This window comes from Lepidochelys kempii, chromosome 1 (assembly GCF_965140265.1).
Source record: "Lepidochelys kempii isolate rLepKem1 chromosome 1, rLepKem1.hap2, whole genome shotgun sequence".
NCBI classification, from domain to species: domain Eukaryota; kingdom Metazoa; phylum Chordata; order Testudines; family Cheloniidae; genus Lepidochelys; species Lepidochelys kempii.
Window position 1 is genome coordinate 19,282,816 of NC_133256.1, and position 17,276 is coordinate 19,300,091.

Sequence of the window (17,276 nt, forward strand, 5' to 3'; positions counted from 1 at the left end):
AACACAAGAAAAAAAGGCAATAAAGTATTCCAAAACTAAATTTAAGTCACTACTTTATTCCCCTATAAATCAGCTCTTTTGAAATGCATCAAGCATTTTTATAAAAAGGCTTGAAAGTAGAATAAATCCGCATCTCAATTGCTTCTTCCTCTCCACACCAGACACACAACCCCTCCAACATCTGTATACGAACGGGAATCAACACTGTCTGATAATCGTTCTGCAGGCAAGTCTAGCTCTGTAAGGATTTTCCACACGCAACCGCCCCTCTAACAAATAATAATCCAGTTTATAGACAACTCAATGCACAGAAAAAAAAAAAGGTTTATTTTTCCCCCCCAGTGGTACCCCTGCCCCCCCCCCCAAATAGCCCTGCACAGAACCTCCCCCATCAATTGCACTTTTCTGACTTAAAAATACATATTACAGACAAGTTGATAGCAAGAAATCACAGAACTCACCTGGATTTGGGATTTTCCCCCCTTCCCCTGCGAAACCATAAAACAAGACGCAACGTGGGATTCAATCACCTAGACATGGGGCAGGGCTTGCACCTCCCTTGGGATGTCTATATGGTCCCCCTCCCCTTTGCTTGGGATTTAGTCGCTGCCCGAGCGCTTCAGCAGCAGGGGGAGGAGGCTACAGCGTAGCACAATGAATTGCAGTGCAGAAACCTCCCCTGCCTGTTTTGCAATGACATCATCCCTATGGCCAGGGTGGGAGGGAAGGGGGGGAAGCCTCCCATTGGCCCCTTTAGATCGGCGGTGCGGCATTCTGGAATTTGTAGTTCGCTCCCATGCCTCGCAGCAGGCCCCGGGCGCACGGAGAACTACAACTCCTATAAGGTTCTGCGCCGCGCAGCCGCAGAGAAAACGGGGTGGGGAGAGACGGAGAGGGGGCGCTGGGCGGCCATGTTGGTGGTGTTGGGTTCGCCGTTCGGGCGGAGGAAAGGCCGGGGAAATCGGATTAAAATGTCGGCAAGGGGAGGGCGGGAGCTGAGTGCTCAGGGTCGAGTAAGGAAAGGGAGGAAACAGCGAGGGGGTCGCGCCGCTTCTCTCCCTCCAGACGGACGGGTGGGCGCGGCGGCCAGTAGACCGCGCAGTGCGTTCGGTTATCACCCGCTCCCCCAGCCTTGACGGTGCGGCGTGCTTAAATCCCCCCCCCCCCCCCGCGAGGGGTCAACCGTGGTGAAGGGGGAGGGGGGCGGTTGCCGAGTAGGAGCGTGCGCGGAACGGCCCGGACGGAGCCCTAGTTGCGCCCGGCTCCCTCTGCCCCGCGGACGGCAGCGGCGCGAGGCCTCTGGCCCATCAGAGCGAGGCCCGCGGGTGAGCGAGCGAGCGAGCGAGCGGCGTGGGAGACCCCCCCCCCCCCCCCCGCAAGCCCCAGGGCTGCCCCCGCTGGGCGGGGCTGGGAGGGTGGCGCGCGGGGGCTCCCAGCGGCCCGACGCGGAGCGCCGGAGGGTGGTGCCCGCGTGGCGGAGCGGGAAGAAGCGTAACGGCCGGTCTGCAGGCCGGCCAAGGCGCGCGAGCTGCGCGTGGGTCGCTGCGAGGCGGGAGTCGGACCCAGGCTTTCGTCCCGCTCGGGCGCCGGGCCTCGCCCGCGTGACCGTGCTCCTGGGGCGCCGGGCTGCGGGGGGGGCTTTTCCAGGGGGCGCCCGCTGTGGCCGTGGGGGCAGAAACCTCGAGCTGGGGCGGGGGCGCACGGCAAGCGGTGGTTCGGGGCTGCTGCGTTCGGGGGGCGCGGCTCCACTGGCGTCTGAGGAGCGGCACTAATCGAGCTCGGGGTTCACAGACGCGTGGCTAGGCCTGTGTCCCGTAGGACTGTTCCTGCCCTTCGTCCACGGAAGTAGGTGTTTTCCCACCGTACCTGTGTGGGCATTTAGTAGCACTCAGGAGTCCCTCAAGACCCCAAGGCAATGGACAACGTCATCTGAGGCCAGAGGCTCCCCAGGCTGTGCGTGTGATCAGATCCCTGAAGACTTTCCCCTCTTTCTTCCAGCATTCTCTCAGTCTTGGCTGGATTCAGCTCTTCTTCATCCAGGTGGTGATTGCAGTTGGGCATTGTTGGGAGACTTCTTTATTAGCTTGCTTAGGAAAGGGAAGTTAGATGTTGGGTAGTAATTTGTGAGACTTCCTGCTTCAAGCACAGGTTCCTTCTAATATTAGGCCCACTGTTGCAGGCTTTAGGGTGGATAGTGCTCCTTCCCCTCAAAGGCAGGGTTTATAGCATCTGTTAGTTAGGGGTCCAGGCTGTTCTTTGTTTTTACCATGCAGGAAGGAGGCCCTGTCTGCACTTAGACTCGTGATGACATGTGATTGTCTAATTCCTGAAAGGAATAATAGTAGTTTTGGGTCCTGCTCTCAGCTGGTTCTTGGTGGATGAAGAGGCCATAAGGGATGCAGGTGATCTCTATGCTTTCTCACAGCAAGTGGGGGTGCGGGAGGCAGTTGTAGAGGTCTCCTGTAAATTATTCATAATCCCTTCTTAGGTTGGCATACCAAACCATGTAAAGTGGTGTTAAAGTGCTTAAAAAAAAAAGTGGGGGGGGGGGGCAGAAGAACACTCGGGCTGCCCTTGGAAGTAGATAGAGTACATCAAGCATCTGTTTAAGACAGGCCTTCATGGTAGCAACTGGTAGTTTTATCTTGTCTGTTTGCCACAGTGTGAGCACTACAGTGGGAGGGACTGGGTATGGTGAGAAGTCTTGGTACAAAACAGATTTCTTGAGTAACTTTATCAGGCACTTATTACATTTGTTCTCTTTCAGGATATACGGATATTGAGGAAATGGAATGCAACTGTTCCTTCCCTGCCCCTCTTTTTAAGCTGCAGGTACCCATGATCAGAGTTTTGAGCCAACACTCTGCCTTCTCCCTCCTCCTACAAAACTACCAGTTGGGATTGATGGAGAGGATGTACTTTAGGCCTTCTTTTAGCTGGAGTCAAATAAAAATATTGCCATGTTAGTCACTGAAGAAAAGGTAAATGATGGTGTATGTTGTTGGATCAAAATGGCAAAAATGTCTTACACCTCATGGTTCCTCTTTCAGATGTATGTGGATGTTACAAAAAAGCAGTTTTACCAAGTGCAGCAGTCTTTTCCTAGTTTCTTCACTGCCTGAGTCAGTATCTGCTGGAATAATTTGTGCTAAGGAGGAGAAAAAAGGGTTTTTTTAAGAGGGTTGGGATATATAATTGAAGAACAGCTGTCTAAGCTTTTCAAATTAAATCTGGCCTAGATCTGTGCAGCTGGAACCTCTTCATATAAGGCAAAAGTGGTAAGTATTTTGATGGAGTACTTAAATGTTTGTTTTTTCCTTCTGTAAAAGATTTTAGCAGATAACATACAGAACAGGGTTGTCAGAGATGAATCAGACTGCTTTTTCATCTTTAAGACAGGCTTCCTGACCAGCAAACAGTGAAGTGTGGTGTGGAGATTCTGGAAACCACTTTCTTCAATGGATGATGTGTGGGAAGCTGCTTTGTACACCTTCATGGCTGTCCCCTATTTTTAGGAATACACAGTTTTACTTTGATTCCAATGTTTTGGTTGCCTAAAGAAAATAGGTTTCTTCTTCCCATGAAGACAAAGAAGGTTGATGCTCTTGTCACAGCAGTTGCCAGGGAAGGCTAACTTAAAGCAGGGGGCAGTTGCAACATCAAGTTGGCTTGTAAGTCTGGTGCATAAGAAGTGGTATAGAATAGATTGTTGTATTACATAATTCACCCCCCCTCGCCCATGGAGCTTTCCAATCTTTATTACTGTCAATCTGCTGCCATCTGATGTTCATTAATCACAATTTGCCATGGCCTTCAGAAGTTTCACTTTGTCATACTGTGAATCTGTGAAGTAATTTCTAGGTTTTCAAACACTGGGTATAATTTCAAGTTACACAACAGGCTCACATGTGGACACTGTAGTGCTGACCCTAGTGTTGCAAGAGATGGTGCTGTAATAGTGGAAATGCTGTCATTTTGGTAAACATGCTAAAAGTTTTCAGGTGCTGTAGTTGAAGATGGAGCTTGACACTTCTCAAAATGAGGTGAATCCTTTGTTTAGTCTAATACTGCTTTTGTCAGTAAACGCACTCCAGTGTCTAAACACCTCAGCCCCTGTTACATTTGCCTGTACTTGCACTGTTAGTGTAATCTAACCTTTTATGACAGAAGACACTTTAGATTGTCACAATTGTGAAAATGACTAAGTCCAGTGGTTTTCAAACTTTTTTCTAGGAACCCAGTTGAAGAAAATTGATGCCCATGACCCAGCAGAGCTGGGGATGAGGGGTTTGGGACATGGGAGGGGGCTCAGGGCTGGGGCAGAGGGTTGGGGTGTGGGAAGGAGGTCAGGGCTGTGGGCTGGTGGTGCAGGCTCAGGTGGGACTGGAGATGATGGGTGCAGAAGGGGGTCAGGGCTCTGGCCTGGGGATGAGGGGCTCTGGGTTTGGGATACAGGCTTGCCTCTGGTGGCTCCTGGTCAGCAGCACAGCTGGGGTGCAGAGACAGGCTTCCCACCTGTCCTGGCACCGCAGACCATGCTGCGCCCTGGAAGTAGCCAGCAGCTCCAGGTCCTAGGCAGAGGAACAAGTGGCTCTGTCTGGCTCTCACCTGCAGGCACTCCCTGCCTGCTCTCCCCCCATCCCCACCTCTGGGAACAGTGGGAGTGCAGAGCTGGTGCTTGGGCAGCACACGGAGCTCTGTGGCCCACCTGCCTACAAGCTGGACCTGCTGGCTGCTTCCAGAGCACAGCATGGTGTCAGAACAGGTAAGGACTACTAGTTTTTACTGGCCAGCCACTGGGGTCCCTGGGTGCTGAACAAGGCTACCTTGCATTCTGTGACTCAGGACTGGGTTGTGACCTGAACTTTGAAAACCACTGTGGTAGTCCATATCTTTCATCCGACTGAGCAGCTGAAGAAAAAGTGTCCTTGAAAATAAAACTTAAGTTTCTGGTGAGCATACTCTGTTCTTAATAGAACAGAATGGTCTGTGTGGAGGTAGACCCTTTCTGGGAAGGAAACAAAGGTATTTGAACATGTATAATCTTTTCCTTCCAGGCTTTACAGTATTTAGGTTAAGATGAAAAAGTAAGCAGAAATCTACATAACCAAGTTCATCTGTAGAAATGCAAGTATGAGACTGCAGCTCTTCAGAATGAAAGCCTTATTGTCTGTCTTTCAGGAAATTCTTGTTTTGTGAATTGTAACAATTCACTGCAGGCTCATGTAATGGAAGCAAATCCACACCCAATGTAACAATAGCTCACACATGAGACTTTGTGCACAAAAATAGAAAATTCAGAGATGTGGTTCCTACTTGAATTATAACATGGTCATGGTAGATACAGCTGTAAGGTATATGAAAGGTTTAAAAAAATACAGGTACAACTACTTTAAAAAACCCACATACAATCAGCTCATTTGTGTGCCAAGTCTAAAGTGCAGAGTCCCAGATATCAAAGGAACATAGAACTTGGAGTTAGAACTGCTCAATTTTTTCCATAACATTTTAAATTGGAAAATGTTCAAGGGACAATGTGTCAGTTTTCTCACCTGGAAATTTTGAAGCAAAGTTTTAAAATCAACCTGAGCTGACAGTTTGGTTTTTGGAAACTGAAAAAGGCAGGGAAGAGAACAAACCCAACACTGCTTTTCCAGTTGTAAAACTGAGAAGAGGTATCCTAACAAACTTCTTTAGCTGCTGCCTCTTCCCTGTCATCTCTCCCCTGCCCCCTTTTTTCTAGCGTGGAAGAAGGGAATACTGAATACGTGACAAAAAAATGGAACTATGACATTTTAAGTCAATGAAAAATGGCATCATTTTTGAAGTAAAACTTCAGAAAAAGCTTTGGTTTCTGACTAACTATAGTTATCTTGCATGGGAAAAATCCATGTTCTGTTTAAATTTAACTATAGTTGTCAGCTGCTGGAATTGAACTAATTATCTTGTGTCTTTCAGCTTAAGGATACCACAGTGCTTTAACTACAGAAGAATCTCTTCATGTATCATGGACGTCTTTCTCCTCAGTTCAATACCAGTTACATGACAGAACAGGAAGTAAAATATACTGCAAATCTTAGCCATTAAGTTCCTAGAAATCCTATTGCTGCTGCAGCAGACCCTTACTAGGAACTTCCTGGCAGCAGTGGGGATACAACGGAGATCTTCCTGATCTAGAACTCAAGCCCCTCTCACTTTAGCTAGAGGAGAATGTTTGTAGTAGAGGAATTATCCTGTAGAGTGAAGTTACTTTCCCTCTAGCAAACAGAGCACATGCAAGTCAGCTCCTTACAATGTTATCCAATAAACACTTCAGGGAGAGTAATACAGGTGATATGTAACTTCTAAAAGTGAGGGCAGGCTTCATGATCAGTTAACGTGTGCCCTCAGGAAAAAATAGCAGCATGTGACCCATGGCTTATCTTTATCTGTACTCTACCTCCCTTAATTCCAAGCCAGATGATCTGAAGCAGCAGGAAGAGTGCCAAATGCTGACTGGTCAACATTTCTTGGAGTTGACTGTGGTCTAGAAAGGTCCCCTAGCCAAGCAGTAATCTAGTGTTACTCTCCAGAGCTTTTTTTACTCTTTAACAGTCTGATCACACAAGATGATATGGATACAGCCTGAGCTAGCACCTTATAACTATTCCGTGGTTTTGATATGCTGAGAATATTTTCAAGCCCAAAACACTTCCTAAACACAAAGCTATTTTGAAGAAGGTTGAAAGTAACCCATGGAACTCCAGTTAACAACCCCCCCCCCCCACACACACAACTTAAAGCCAAATGTTTTAGTCTGGAAATGAACTGTTGAGAGCTAATCATTTTACTACTACCGTGCAAGTCTTCCTCTACTGCCCACTGAACTTAACTCAGCTCCCTGAAATTTGCAAAGATATTCATGTAAAGGGGAAGATAGCCGTATACAAAAAGGCAAAAATTTAATCCTATTTCCTATTCGAGGGATTAACTTTCCATATAGTCTAAGAATCCTTTATCTGCATTTGGAGAGCACAGGCTCTGCCAAAGTTCCATTAGCTTCCATATTGCTCAGCCTAGTCAGGTCCAGTTGCCAGATTAAGGCCACAGGTCTCAACATGTTTTAAAAAAAATCCACTAAACTGCATATGCTTCTTGCTATATGCTATAGCTTTAAACTTGCATGCTCTCCATACACTTACATAAAATACCATAACTCATATTACATAACACCTGTCTGCTGTTGCTCAACTCCAGCAGCACATTACACTGAGAAAAAACATGTACCTGATAAGATTAGGTACCTTCACTACACATCTATGGTCTGATTTACAGAAGTCCTGTCTGCCCTCAGATCCCACTAATGATCATGGGAGCTGCAGAATCCTAGCACCTGTGACAGTCAGGCCATTAACTTAAAGTGATTTTTTTTTAAATTGCAAAAAACACCCACCTCCCTAAAGGTAAGATTGAAAAAAATAGGTGGGTTTCTGGCAGGCTTCAGTATATCTGTGGGATGTGTGTAAGAGTGGGAGCTAGCGAGTGAAAGGCAATGGGGGGGTTGCAGAAAGAGGCTGATACACATAGTTGCTGGTCCTGTGCATCCCTTCCGTTTACCTTCTAGTGTTCTGCATTATAGGGGACTAGGGAGACAGGACTTCTATGAGTCATGTCATTGTCTCTACTTTTGTGCACTCCTTTATTTCCCACCATTCCACTTCTGCTTCCTTCCCTTGCTTGATTCTTTGCACACCAGTCTTTATAAAAACCTTGCTTCCAGGAAAGCTTGGAAGCACTGCTGACACTACCTTGGGTTCTCTGCCAGCTTCCCTTCCAGGCTGAGGAGTTCAGGTGGTTTCATTTGGCAGTGTTATACCATGTAATAGCATGTAACCTAGAGGAGTGTGAGTAAGAGGCTAATTCCTGGCACCAGTTCACTTCAGTCACTTTTACATGTGGTCATGCTGCTATCACATAACAGGGATATTATCCAGTAGTTACTCTTAACAATAGTTGGTTTCAGTTTGCACTACCTCTATGTAGAGGGCTACTGTTCTGCCCTTGCAAAGATTTGAAAAAAAAAAAATACAGGGTGGGAGAGAAGTAACTGGATTGCTTATTTACCCCACCTCTTGATTTTGGAATTTATACAGAATATTACCATGACACTAGTTTACCATTTAGCCTTTGGATTTAATAAAGGAATTTATGGTTATTTATACAATTGCTCTAAATATCCCCAAAAAGGTAATTACCTCAACAGTAATATAACAAGCATTTGATCAGGATACTTAAATTGGGTAAAGTCAGGGCTGCTTAGATCCATTTTGGTCAGCTCCAACTTGATCAGATCAGTGCTAGGAATTAATTTGAGCTTTTTATATCCTTTAAACAGACAAGTAATTTCATTGCCAATTATCAGGTGTTAGCTAAGATCAGATGGGAGTTTTATATAGTCATTTATTGCACCTGGTATCCAATTAACTTGTTACTTCAGGCCAAACCTCAAGATAGATAACACTGGTATTCTGAAGGGTCACTAAGTTTAACATTCTCCTGGTCTCTTTTTGGTCACATGTTTTGGGCCTACTCAAGCTAATATCCCAACTCTGTTTTAAAGCCATAGTTTACCAGATCTAAGGTGACCTTATATTCTCACACTTGAGCAGCAGGACCTAGAATTTTTTGTGTCGTGCTATTCCTCCATCTAAGCATTGGGTCCAAAGTGCATTAAAATGAATGGGAGTCTTTCCAATGAGCTTTAAAATCAGGCCCTGATAGCAGTCAGGAGCTAGATATACACACACACACACACACACACACACCTCATTGCAGCAGGGGATTTAGAAATTCTCAATTCTCTCCTTCCCTAGGAAGACCTTCCACTAGGTTGGGAGGGAAGGAGTTGGCTGTGTATGCTAGGGAGGCCAATGATGTGGGTTGATTCTCAACTGTTTTGGCTAGGCTTTCATACTATGCGGGGGTGTTCTCAATGTTTTGAGGCACAATGGTCCTTTATTTCTGTTCTGCCCTTTAGCAGATATACCATTTTTTAAAAAGAGTAAAGCTTTGACACTTTTAAACAGCGTGCAATTTAAAAAAAGTTTCAGAAGTGAAAAAAAAAGTATGGCTTAGGGCACTAGCCTTTTGATCAACATTAGTAGAGGATTTTTTTTTCTCCCAATCTAAGAAACACTTAACAGTTTGAGCAGAGAGCTAAATGGCTATTCTTGCCATGTGCTTATTCAAGGAGTGCAGGCTGTATGTAATTCTCACAACCCTATTTTTGTGTGGTAAATTGATTTTTGGTTACAGCAAAATGCTGTTCTGTACCTGTGACAGTCTCCTTTACGTGAGCAAACACTGGAACAGCTACTGAACTCTGCTGCTTGGTAGGGTTATGCTGATGGATATTTACTTAGCGTTTGTCTACACTTAACATATGCTGCTGTAGCACTTCAGTGTAGGTACTGCCTCTGCCAATGGGAGGAATTCGTCCATTGGTGTAGATAATCTACCTCCCCCAGAGGTAGGAGTTAGGTTGACAAGAGTTTTTCCATCAACACAACACTCTCCACACAGGGATTTGGGTCATCTTAATCATGGATTTTTCACAGTCTGATGGACACAATTAAACCAACCTAATTTTCTAGTTTAGACCAGGGTTTAGAAACCTCTCTCTGGAGGAGGGGCAAAGGAGAGCTTGCCCTACCCTAGGTAACATTTTACCCATCCTTGGCTCATTAATGCTCATCTTGTAAGTCTGACTCATGAGCCAGTGGACTGTTTGGCAGCATTTTTCCAGCAGGTGGTTTTCAAGCCTGCAATTACACCTTTTAAAATTGAGTCTGCAAGCAGTGTTGGAGGCTGCTGGCTACAGCTCTATTAAAGGTTTCAGAGTAGCAGCTGTATTAGTCTGTATTCGCAAAAAGAAAAGGAGTACTTGTGGCACCTCAGCGACTAACCAGTTTATTTGAGCATAAGCTTTTGTGAGCTACAGCTCACTTCATCCGATGAAGCTCACAAAAGCTCATGCTCAAATAAATTGGTCAGTCTCTAAGGTGCCACAAGTACTCCAGCTCTATTAAAGGCAGATAACTAGGTGAGAACTTACAGGCACTTCATTACCAAATTAAGGTGTCTGAGGCCTGGTCTACACTACACAAGTTGACCTGAGGCAGCTTGCTTCTATTTAGTTAGGTTAGTGTACAATATATCCTTGTCCTGACGATGTAAGTGCCTTACTACACAGCCATAAGTCCACCACCTCCACAAGAGTTGTAGGGCTTATGTCAATGTAATGAGGGTGATGCAGTGTGTAGAAACTATTACTTAAGGCTTTGTCTACACCAGTGGTTCTCAGACTTTTTGTACTGGCAACTGCTTTCACACAGCAAGCCTCTGTTTATAAATTAAACTTTTTTTACATTTAACAGTTATATTTGTTAAGAGCACTTTTCACAGCAGACTTGCTAGCTAGCTGGCTGGCATGTGCTCATGACCCCACATAACTTTGCAACCCCCTGAGATCCCCAGTTTTAGAACCCTTGGTTTATACTAGCACTTTAAAGTAAAAACTTGTCGGGGGAGGAGGGTTCTCCCCCCCAACCAACATAAGTTTTGCCAACAAAACGCTGGTGTGGACAGTGCTGTTGGCAGGAGATGTGAAAGCTAGGGGGCAGATGAGCTCTCAGCCCCCCACACTGCCCCTCTTCAATCAGTGGAAGTGCTCCTAGTGAGGACGCGCACCACTGACAGAAGGAGGGAGGGTAGTGTGGACATCACTTACTGTGGTGGCTGTAAGTCAACCTACCATTGGTCAACTTAGGGCTGCAGTGTAGATATGCCCAGAGATCTACAGAATGAGCAAGGTAGAGTGTAGGTGTTGTGGCCTCAGTACAGTTTTATGTATTTTGTTTCCTCTAGGTTCTGTGCAACTGTAACTTTCCACCTGATGAGAGAGTGAATTTGCACAAGTGTGGGGGTGGGAGGAGAAGAAATGTCACATGTAAAGAAAGATGGGCAAAGGGCTACATCTTTGTGTGAAGGATTCTACCTGTGAACTTACAGAGCAAATATTATTTTGCCTCCCCCAGGTTCTAACATTGGTGAGTTTTGAACACTCCTTTAATTAAGCTGTCTGGCAAAACAAGTGTGCTGAGGAAATACAGATCTGTGGCCGTAGCAGCTTCAGAATGAAACACATAAAATTCTTTGGAATTGCTTTTACTATTTTAGTGAGCATCAATTAGAGTAACTGTGCACCAAAGGTTATGTAGTCACAGCCACTGTTCCCTCTAAGCTGTGCGCGTGCACACAGATCCTAAGCCCCACGCAAACAGCAAAACACTATGCATAAAAATTTGCACAGAAGCACAAATTTTTTGCTCACACAGCCCATCAAAAGTTAGAGGGAACATTGGTCACAGCCCTTACTAGGCCTCTTGGGAGCAAAATGGTACAGGGCCCTTCTCAATCTCTTGCTTAAGCCTGCTCAAATTGTCACTCTCTGGGGAGCACCATGGCTACTGGTGTGAGACAACCTGCTGCAAACAGGTAGCTGGAGAGGAAGCCTGGAGTTGGCTCCACCCCCACCCTTTGCTACTTAGGCAGCTAGGGAGGAACCAAGGGCTCTATGAAAAGAATTGAATTAGCTTACTCCTTCCCCAGAGCAAGGGGAGGGAGAAATCAGGAGTCATGGTTTGTGCTCAGGTCTGCTCCCGTAGCGGAGCGGCTACACCCTGCCCTTTATTCAGGAGAGATAGTAAAGTTCCAGTCAAGCTCTAAATGCAATCTATGTCTGAACTACTTAGGTTCTGTCTGTACTACTAAGCTTACTACTACTGCTAAGTAATATGTTTGGATTTACATGCAACATGGTGAATACTCTGTTACTGGCCTTGGTAGCTACATGGTATGCCTTTCTAGAGTCCTGGACTAGAATACGATTATCTTCCTGAAACTAGTTCATAATACTGCTAATTTGCTGTACAAACTGGACCCCCTCATTTTTGTGTAACCAGTTTGCCTAGTCCTCTTTCCTCCCAGCTCTCAGGTGCAGCAGGTCTTCCCAGAATCCATTGAACCATAGGCTATTGATGTTGCTTTGCGGACATGTCCTCCAGGCAGTCTGTATCTTTCTGAGGCGTTATGGCACAACTGCCCAGATTTTTCCTCAATGCACTGATAGAAACATAATTCAGCAGCTATGTAATTGTGGCCATGTGATGGATATCCCCTTAGCTGAGACACCAGGCATGGAACCAGGGAACTTCAGCACTAAAAGCATGAGCTGCTCCAGATAGAGCTAAAGTTCTGTAATTAGGGGCTTTTAATTACTCATATCCTCTGTGAATTGGGCACAAAGGGGATGTAACATTTACCCATGGGCTACAAACTTACAAAATTGGTTTGTGAACATGTAATCCAGACTATCAGTGTAGCTTTTTGTCCTTCTCTTGTAGCTAGGCCTCAGAGAAGTTCGAGTTTGCTACTGGCTTTGTGCTAATGGACCGGATTGTTGAGCTCAGGCAGAGGTACATGCCTTTAGATCCAAAGATCCTAGGTCAGTCCTTGTGCACTACCTGATTAGGTGTGTTATATGACTGCTGTGGGAAAGCCTGCCATGTGAACAAAATTGTGCTTGTTGTAATTTGGGTCAGATGAGTTTGCCCTAAACTGGTTACAAAGACATTAGAGTGGACAGGCCCTAAGAAATATCTTCATCCATTCTTATGCCCCATCTGTGCTAAATGGTACTGTATTTAACTATAGCAGTATTGCTGCCATCTTACAACATGGATTGACTTTGTAGATGATGGGACCAAACTGGGCTTTAAATGCATACCCCTACAGCATAGTTCCTTAATGCATTTATAACATTGTTTGGTCCAAGTTTAGGCCTAACTAAGTTATGAAATTATCCATTTGAAGCACACTATTAAAACTGTAAAATTTGCAGCATATTATCATTGTGTTAAGTGATATTTGTTATTACACAGTTGCTTTCCTAAGGAATTTATAATGTAAAAGACAGGCACAGAAAGGCCAAGAGTGGAAGGGGTTAGTTGACCTGAGTTTGAGAAGTATTATTTCTCTTCACCTGCTTCTCCCCATTGTCTAGTGAAGTTGTAGACAAAGGGCCACTGTCCACTTTTTACTCCTTTTTGTAAAAGGAAAGCTGTGAAAGTCTACTCCAAAAATGCTTGCCACCAGGGGTTGGATAAAAAAGGTCTTGGCCCCTCAGTATCAGATTGCCAGCTGGAGCTTATGACTCTGGTTCAGAAAAATGTGTCTCTTAAGAGGCTGAAGTGTTGGCAGGTAGTGGAATTAAGGTTGTTAGTCTCTTTATGTATTTTGACTATACATTTAACATATTGTTCTGACGGTAACTGGATAATCCAATTTTACTGTGCATTTTACTTCTCTGCTAAATGACTGGGTTGTGAAAAGCCTTCCATTTAGGAACAATTAAATCTTAAAAAGTTAAGTGGGTACTGGACAAAGTTGTAGTTCAGGCAGGCTTGTGTTGTGTAGGCATTCCCACACTCCAATGTATTAAAGTCCCAGTCCAAAACAGGAAGAGACTGACAATTTTGCCAAATTGTAGGGTAATTCTCTGACAGAAAAATGTTGACCGAGGACAAGACCTCGGCCAACCAGAAGAGCTTCACTCTTGTCTGAAGTGGGATATGAGCGCTAGGACTATTCTACACTACAAAGGTTTTGCTGGTACAGCTATTCCAGTATAGCCAGATAGCCAAAGCCCTCTAGCGAAGAGAACACGTACTGGCAAAACAAGTTATTTTGCGGATGTAGTTAAACCACCTCCCCTGTATGACAAACTATGCTCAAGGCTGTGTTGCTGTAATAGCTGAATCTATACAGGGTTTGTTTTTTGCACCAGCATAGACATATTGGTTAGGGGTATGGTTATTTGTAGGGTAGATCTGCCCCTAGTCTCCAGAGGTTAAGGGGCATAGATACCCATTGTAATTTTAAAAAATTGAGCCTGATTCATCTGTTTTGTTCAGGTGAGCTAACCCTATTTTACCCTGAGGTAAGGGGTGTAACAATCAGGCCTTTTGCCTTATTGTGTAATTAAATATGAACACAGCACACACTGATTTTTATCTATATGAACTTTAAGTAGTACAGTGCTAGATAAAACTGGTGCAGTTTTCCTTGGGAGTAGACTTTGTGTTGGGGCAGTGGCATTGTGTAAGACAAATCCAATAAACAGTTAGTAGTTCCTTTTGCTAACCAATGCTTGATGGGTGGAAGAAAGTCTTAAATTGCTAGACTCTTGAATAATAGCAAGAAGTGACAATAAAATTCCCCAAGTAGTTCCAACCATAGCAAACCTAAGGTGGGTAATTCCTGTTTCAAAACAAGACTGATTAGATAGCACTTTGTGAAACTAGACAATGAATAAGCCAGAAATGAGCTTGAATCTCAATTGGAATCCAAGTGTCCCCAAAGGGGTGTTTCAATTTGAGGGCTTGGTTTTGACCCATGTCCAGACTTGTTTGTTTTTTTTAAATGAACAAATTTCCCAAAGTTTCAGCTAACTAATTTCCTCCAAGGGACTCCTATAGACTATAAATGTTATAAGGAATATAAATTCTACATGCTCTACAAATATATTATAACCTGTAATCAGGAAACACTCACTTCATGAGTACCCCCATCAGAGTGTGTGCCTACATGCACTGTCTGTTTGTGGTGGGTCTTCAGTGACTCAGACCTCCAGTTGAGCCACACATTGTATGTGAAATAAAAACCCTTTCCAAGGAAAGTCTGACCGGAGTCCTATCCCAGTACCCCTCAGTTGGCCTTTCTTTCCCTGTAGGCCTCCAGGGTTCAGGCCCTTAATTAGTCTGGCAGGCTTTAAAATAGTCTCAGCCCTGTTATTGAGCAATACTCCATCACTCCCTCCCTGGAGTCCTCACCTGCTCTGGCCCTTTCAAGCCCCAGCTGTCTTGCTGCACCACTAAAAGTTCAATTCTACTTCTAGGGTGCATCCAAATTCAGGTCACTTTCCCAGAGGCTGGAGGGACAGGACCTGGGCCCACCCTCTACTCCAGGTCCAAGCCCAGGAAACCTAAAGATGCAACCATCTGCCATTTTCATTTAACCAAGCACATTGTTGCTATGATTTCCTGGGCCACTTCCCTACAGTCCCAGGGCATTCTTCACCCTTACCTCAGGGCTTTGTCCTGGTTGAGTTCCTGCCACCAGCCCAGAGCTCCTTCTTGCTCCCTTCAATCTCCGCCAACACTGCTGTCTGAGAACCTGTGGCTCCCTCAGCCAGGCACATCATTCATATTCCTCCAACTCTAGCAAGGTATTGATCTCACACTGCCCCTGCAACTCCTTTTATATAGGCCAGCTAGGCTCTTACTGGTTGCTCCTTGCCACCCTTTTCTGATTGGCTATGTTCCACAAAGCCACTCTAGGAAGCTTGGAGGACCCTTTCCACTGCCCTTTTCTGGGGCAGGGTGTGGCAGGACAGTGAGGCCATCAGCAGGGGCCCCCATGGCCTGGTTTACCCTGCCACATGGCTATTTTCATGCAAATGGGTTTGTATAATATTTTTGATTTTTTGAGTAGTTAGGCATTTTTGTTTCATGTTCTATATCACAGCTAAGATGCTACCTATGCCAATCGGAGAACTCCCATTGATGTTGGTACTCCACCTCCCCAAGATGGTGGCTATGTCAGTGGGAGAAGCCCTCCCATCAACACAGCGTAGTATACACAGAGTTCGATTGGTATAACTGTGTTGCTCAGGGGTGTGGATTTTCCACATGCCTGAGCGATGTTATACTAACATAAATTTGTAGTTTTGATCAGGGCTAATTGGATACTGAACATTCCTATTACAGGAGCAGTGAAGTGCAAAGCTGAGAGTAATCAGAACTGGATTCAATTCCCAACTGTCATAGAATAACTATGGGCAAGTCCTTTAAACCTTGCTGGGTCAAATTTTGCTCTTGGTGACACTGATGTAAAGCCAGAGTTACTCTGTTGAACTCAGTTGTTTTATTCCAAGTTTGCACCTGTCTCTCTAATGGAAGAATTTGGCTTCTGGGTTTCATTAACCCTCTCTGTAAACTGGATCTAATAGTGCTTAAACATTGAAAAAACTTGGAGATGAAAAGTGCTATGTATGTGCTAAGGGCTTGTGCAGCTCTGCTATGGTAGTGCTTAGTGAAGACGCTACCTGCGTCGATGGGAGACCTTTTCCCATCAGTATAGGTATTCTAGCTCTCCAAGAGATGGTAGCTATGTTGATGGGAAAAGCCCTCCTGTCGATGTCGCGCTGTCTAAACTGGGAGTTTGGTCAGTATGACTACATTGTTCAGGGTGTGGAAAATCCACGCCTCTTAAGTGACGTAGTTATACCGACATAGGTTTGTAGTGTAGACCAGGACTTGAGTATCTTAAGACCTTGCATCTTTGGTATCAGGCTATCAAAAACATTCCATAGTGGCATCTGTCATAAATATAAAGGGAAGGGTAAACCCCTTTGAAATCCCTCCTGGCCAGGGGAAAGCTCCTCTCACCTGTAAAGGGTTAAGAAGCTAAAGGTAACCTCGCTGGCACCTGACCAAAATGACCAATGAGGAGACAAGATACTTTCAAAAGCTGGGAGGAGGGAGAGAAACAAAGGGTTTGTGTGTCTGTCTGTAGTCGTCTTGGCCGGGGACAGAACAGGAATGGAGTCTTAGAACTTTTAGTAAGTAATCTAACTAGGTATGTGTTAGATTATGATTTCTTTAAATGGCTGAGAAAAGAATTGTGCTGAATAGAATAACTATTTCTGTCTGTGTATCTTTTTTGTAACTTAAGGTTTTGCCTAGAGGGGTTCTCTATGTTTTTGAATCTAATTACCCTGTAAGATATATACCATCCTGATTTTACAGGGGGGATTTCTTTATTTCTATTTACTTCTATTTTTTATTAAAAGTCTTCTTGTAAAACACTGAATGCTTTTTCATTGTTCTCAGATCCAAGGGTTTGGGTTTGTGGTCACCTATGCAAATTGGTGAGGCTTTTTATCCAACATTTCCCAGGAAAGGGGGGGGTGCAAGTGTTGGGAGGATTGTTCATTGTTCTTAAGATCCAAGGGTCTGGGTCTGTAGTCACCTAGGCAAATTGGTGAGGCTTTTTACCAAACCTTGTCCAGGAAGTGGGGTGCAAGGTTTTGGGAAGTATTTTGGGGGGAAGGACGCGTCCAAACAGCTCTTCCCCAGTAACCAGTATTAGTTTGGTGGTGGTAGCGGCCATTCCAA

The 17,276-nt window shown here is 44.9% G+C and overlaps 1 protein-coding gene and 1 long non-coding RNA gene across 5 annotated transcripts in view; one reads left to right on the forward strand and one right to left on the reverse strand.

Annotated features, from left to right (window-relative positions):
• Positions 1-1,139, reverse strand: part of RAB30 (RAB30, member RAS oncogene family) — a 65,831-nt gene extending 64,692 nt beyond the window's left edge. Inside the window, exon 1 of one of the 2 annotated variants that reach the window (XM_073335888.1) lies at positions 462-1,139. The gene's annotated coding sequence lies outside the window, so the exon portion shown is untranslated. The remainder of the gene's footprint in view (positions 1-461) is intronic. The other variant, XM_073335877.1, reaches the window with a different exon arrangement.
• On the forward strand, positions 748-9,894 carry LOC140908549 (uncharacterized). Of its 3 annotated transcripts, XR_012157909.1 has the most exons (3): positions 748-1,325; positions 1,999-3,671; positions 5,959-9,894. It is a non-coding gene; the product is annotated as an uncharacterized lncRNA (long non-coding RNA). The 3 variants fall into 3 exon arrangements; XR_012157908.1 differs by lacking the exon at positions 748-1,325 and having other exon boundaries at positions 1,338-3,671; XR_012157910.1 differs by lacking the exon at positions 748-1,325 and having other exon boundaries at positions 1,338-2,981.
• The last annotated feature ends 7,382 nt before the right edge of the window (positions 9,895-17,276 follow it).